Here is a 5,866-nt window from a genome sequence, read left to right on the forward strand (position 1 = left end):
GGATGGTCTTGTTTAGCAGGGTTGTGAACATCTTGCCGATGTGCTTGTTGCTGGGTGAGTCAATCAGGGAGCTAAATAGTCAATCTCATAGAAGTACTTGGATGTTATTTAAGCGAAAACTTCACTAAATAATATCTATGCAGATTGATCCTCAATGCCTAAAAGATTCCGATGCAGAGAATGTGAGAAATAAAAGGGTACTTGAGATGATGTAGCCATTACACTCGTATAGGGGCTGTGTAGCAAGTATAGTTTAGAGTTGAAAGAGTTTTGGGAGGAGTAGGAATCTGGTGTGGCTGGTTTAGAGGTGAAGAGCTGAAAGCTGACTGGTTGCTGGAGAACAAATTTATATGGCTTAATTTAATGACACCTTCATTTTGAAAATGTTAAGCTAAGTGAAGTCCATGCTCGTAAATGCCCAACACTTACATTCCTTGTTGGCCTAGGTGGTCCTCAAAATAAAGTCACATTGTTGGGGGGCCTGCTATTGTACCAGTCCCTTACCTACAATGAGCAATTAGTGGAAAGCACCATTCAAACAACTAAGAAATGTTTCATAAAGGCAAGATAAGAACAAGTACATGTGCAAAGCTAGGGCTGCCACAATTAACTTTGAAAGTGCACTCGAATTATCAAGGCCCTCAATGATTCACATGCTCCCTCACCATTAGCTGTCATGATCAAAATTTGCTTAGGAATAACTACCAAGGTACTGCAGTACTCTGATTGGAAGTTGTGAAAGCATCAGGTTTCTAATGCCCTCAATCTTAGTAGTGAATTCAATACTTGACAATGTAAGGTTGGGTCTAAAATATCATTGGTTGCCCATCTATATAGCCCCATTAGGATTTCTCTAACATAGTCATCAAGCAAACATAAAAATTAGCTATTACTTTATCTACTTGACCACTTTAAGCCCAAAGGCCCCTACATTTCACAAGCCATTAAATCTTGAACACATCTTTAAAGAAATACTACAAATTTTAAGAGTGGTCTCAATTGCTCAATTATTCAAGGAATCGATATTCAAAATGGATGATCAAGCCATATTCGGAGAATTCACACTCAAATTACTTGCATTGCAATTTATGTTACCTTAGTTTTTCTAGAGATTGCAAATCTACGTTTTATGCACTTTCTTAGGGTTGTGCCTTGATCTTCCAATTTTGCAAGTGGTTTCCAATGAGTTGGTGCTTTTGATAGCCACAATTTGCTTAATAATATAATTGGGTTACTAGCTAGTTTAGTCTTGGTTGAGAGGATTTTTATCTTGCTTTGTGAGATGTGCATAATTGCTCTAGTTGGATGATATGGTGGTTAATACCCACATCTCAAGGACATGTCCTAGTATCTAACGTTGTCCAATTCTTCTTGTGGTTTTGGTATGTGGGGTTGTTGCTTGTGAAGTTAGTGTATTTGAGGTGTCTAAAGCTGGCTTCTTACATGCTCAAGTTGATGCCCATCTTGTTAGGAGCAATTGGATGATTCATTGGTCGCTTTGAGATGTTTTTCTCAAGCTCTGTAATTATTAGAAGGGACATATAAGGTCCAACTAGTCATGTCTCCACAATGGAAAAATTGTTTGGTTATTAATTGACTATCATTATTATCGGCAGTTCCAAGGTGATGATTATACTAGTCTTTTGAGGAATCGATAATTGGATTTACATTTTTGTTAGATCTCAATTACTTTCGTATACCTTTATGAAAACTAAGGTGAAAAACTTGGGATGCATTATCAACGAAGAAGGAATTAAGACTAATCCTAAGAAAATGCAAGTGTAGAATGGTCAATGCTTAAAATATCGCTTCTCTTAGTAGGTTTTTTTGGTCTTTCTTCTATAAGGGATTTATTAGATATTATGCAACTATTACAGTATCTTTAATAAATAAGCTTAAGAAAGAAGCTTTTTTCTAGGATAGTATTGTTGATCAAAGTTTTAATTAGTTAAAGAAATTGCTTGCTTAAGCTCTTATTTTTGTTTTCCTTGGCTTTTCCAAAGAGTTTACTATTGAGTGTGATGCTAGTAGATGAAACATGTGTAGTTTTATTTCAAGAGCATGGAGTCATTGCATTTGAAAGTTGCAAGCTCACAAAAAGAGACATGAAAATGGATTTCTATGACCAAGAAATGTTAGCTATTCTTCATGCAATCAAGAAATGACACCACTATCTATATAACAACTAGCTCAAAGTCAAAAAGTGATAATAAAGTTTTTAAAAATTTATCTCACTGTTTAATCCCACTCTTAAGCAATGTAGATATATGGCTATATTGCAAAATTACGATTTTGACATCACTCATATCAGAGGCAAGGATAATGTTGTGTCCAATTATCTCTTTAGAATATGGGCATACAAGGTTTTAGCTATAACTGAGCTTCATGGTGATTGGATTAAAGAGCTCCAAGAAGCTTATTTGTTTGATGAAGAACTCAACCATGTGTTTCAAACATTATAGCAAGGGTTAATGGAGGAAAAACCTCAATTTCATTGAGGTCTACTTAGGGATGAATCACATTGCTTTAGTATTCTTCTCTGGAAGTGTTTTCAAGATGTCTTATTGGATAATATTGCCCTTGCAAAAAATGTATTTGTAGTCCTCTAAGATAGTTTTCCAATAGGAGACAAGCTCAATCATTTGTTTGTCAAAAATTTTCAAATTGATCATTTTATAACCTCGAGCAAGAGTTTTGAATGTTATATCCAATTGAGTAAAACCATAAGTTGTGTTGAAATGTTAATTTTGTTTGCTAATGCCATGGCCATTTGATAATTCATTATAGTTATTCTTTCTTGTTAGGTGCATCCCTTGTGGAGCTTTTGAAAATAGCCTTTAAACATGTTGACTCTTATGTTGTCACAATTACAAGCCTTTTAGACTTGCTCCTAACCTAGTTCTGGGCCATGTAACAATATTCACCTTAGTATAAAGAAAAGGTAATTAAAAATGAATTTGCCATTTTTAAACCTTATTCAAATTTTAATGGGTATTGGCAAGAAATGTTTGCCAAATGTTAAGGCACAAGGGAAGATGATGCATTTAAGATCTTGTAATGAGGTGAGTTGTTTTGGAAGACCCACTTGAACAAAAGAAAAATTGAAGCTTTGGGAAATCAATTGAATCCTCACATTCTTTTTCTTTTACACTAGTTTGGTGAAACCTTCTTACCCCATAAAGTGCAAGAAATAACATAGGCTTCCAAGATTCAAGATGGAGGGGGGTAAAAGAAATAAATCTAATGAATTGCTTATAGCTACAATGGTTATGCTTAAAAATGCAGAGAGAGAAAACATTAAGACTTGTGATGAATGGATGGAAAATGTCTTTTGAGATGTATTTTCCAACTTAGAGCTATTGTTTAGAAATCCAACTCGTTTGCTTTGCTTGTCAAAGAGGCTTATAGCACCCTCTTAGGCTGCTATATGCAATACTTGATAGCATCAAGCTATCTTTTCAAGTCATACATTGAGGGAAAAAGATATAGTTGAAACATAATATGTGTTGTATAAAAAATACAAAACAACAAAGATTTTGTGCTAGAATTAGACAACTAAATTCTAAAATGCAAGTGAAATAAATAGCTTTGGGTCTTCATAAACAAAAAGAAGTAAATTGAATTTTCAAAGTTAGTATTGGGAGGTGAGAGCAAGACATGTGTACAAGGGTACAGGTTAAAACCATGAGCTACTCATGTGAGCCTTTGTTATTTTAAACCGTGAACTAATCACATGAGCCTTCAATAAAATAGAAAATATATGAAAGCAATGCTAAAGCAATAGAAATGCATAGTAATTGTTGAAAGACACGTAGGAGTCTATCAAAGAGCATGAGCCAACTGTTGAACAGAAGTTAGCTATTCTTGATACTAAGAGCATCTTAGTGGGAGGCTACTAAAAAACTCAGCATTAGTTATCAAGATGCAAAAACAAGTCAATAGCAAATGGTTTGAGCTTTTTGAACAACACTTGAGCACAATCATGAATAATGGTGTCCACAATTATACTCTTGTTATTGAGCTCTTCCTCTACTTCTAAGCACAATCATAAGCAATGATGTCCACAAGTATACTCTAGCTATTGAGCTCTTTCTTTAATTCTAAGTTCATATTATAGAGACTTTTCTACATGGGCCTAGCATTGGGTATTGTCAAAATAGGTATGTCTATACACATGCAAGGGCAATATCTTTCATGTGCACATAATCTTATTGAAATCTTGAATTGCTTTATATTGCTCACTTCTTGACCTATCCTAAAATTCAAATTGCTCTTAACTTGCAAAAGGATCTTTAGGATGCAGTATTGATTGTTTTTTATCTATAGGTTGAATAGTTTGCTATCTAGAAACTTCATTTCCTACACTTCTGGGGGTTGCTCTTGATACCCTTGAATAATGTTGTCCACATCTATTTTAAACATTGGAACCACTAAAGGATTTGCTTGAAGAAATAGTTCCTCCTCATCACCTCTACTTCATCCACCAAACTAATTGTTTGTGTATACAAATTCTCAAGAATAACATCTTGACTTGGAATATGAGAAAATGCTAATTGAGTATACAATCAGCAATTCATTATCCTTCTCCAAAACAATTTTCCTGAAGAGCACTTATATCTCAAAACAATGAGAAACTTGCAATTCCATTGTATTCTTGATATGAGAAACCACTTGTTGAAGCAAAGCTTTCTCTTCTTGATGCCAATTGATAACAGATAAAGCCTCAACTGTTACAAATTTTTATGCATTCTTTCCCTTTTCCAACTCAGAAGAAAGCCATTGAATGATCTCAGTTGAAGATTGATCCATAGAGTATATCCCCTGCAAATCTGCAAGAAAATCATACAAATTGAGTGCTTTTTTATTTTTTGACATTCAAATTACTATTGTAAGCTTGAACATTACTGAAAACTGATCATTTGTTGTCTTGAAACTTAATGTCCTAAAAATTGCTCATATAGGTAAATATCCTAACAGTTTATAGCAATATAAACTTATTGAATTTCTTTAGGATGAACAATATAATGACTTGAAATAATATTCAGTATGTTGGAAATATAAGGTACCTTGAAAAACTACATTTGAAAATGATTCCTTTTGCACTATAGATCATGGCATTTCAAGTAGTTGCAAAGCCTCTTTACCAAAATCTAACTTCCTTATTGCATTATCCTTCTCAAAACCAATAAGACAACCAAGAAAATCATCCATAATAGTATCTTCATTGAGAAAATCATAATCCTCATACTTTTCATCCATGAAAACATCATCTTCTTGAACAAAAAATTGATATTCTTGATCACCAAACTGATCAACCTTCTTGATGATAGCTTCATTACTTCTTCCTTCTTTAGCAAACCTAATTGGAGACAATTTTAAAGAGACCAAAATATGGAAAATATCTTCAAGCTATCCATGCAAGGTATATGATGCTTTACTCTGTTGTTGGTAAGTTCCTTTGTCGGGTTTGGGGCACTAGAGGATCCTTGCCTACTTTGGCTATTGTCCTCTCTCACTCCCTTAGCCTCAATATTTGGCAAAATCACTTGTAAAGGGTAGCAATTATCACTATCACTTGAACTTGAATCCAAATCAGAAACCAGAACATATTTATATTTCTCCTTGGTTTTCTCAATTGCTATAAGCAATCTCCCAAACTGGAGCAAGATTTAACCTTAAGGCCTTCATGGTCATCATGCCACTCATAAGCATCATCAAGTGCATTCTCAAAAGAACTCAACATTTCCCATTCTCTATCCATCCTTGAACTTGCACCTATCTTTGACGCTAAAGAAAGCTTCTTGAAGAAGGATACCATTGAATTGTGTACATAAATCAACCATGCACAAATACTTGCAAGATTTCC

Source organism: Lygodium microphyllum, chromosome 20 (assembly GCF_053477565.2).
Source record: "Lygodium microphyllum isolate KBCC chromosome 20, Lygodium_microphyllum_v1.1.10, whole genome shotgun sequence".
Lineage (NCBI taxonomy): Eukaryota > Viridiplantae > Streptophyta > Polypodiopsida > Schizaeales > Lygodiaceae > Lygodium > Lygodium microphyllum.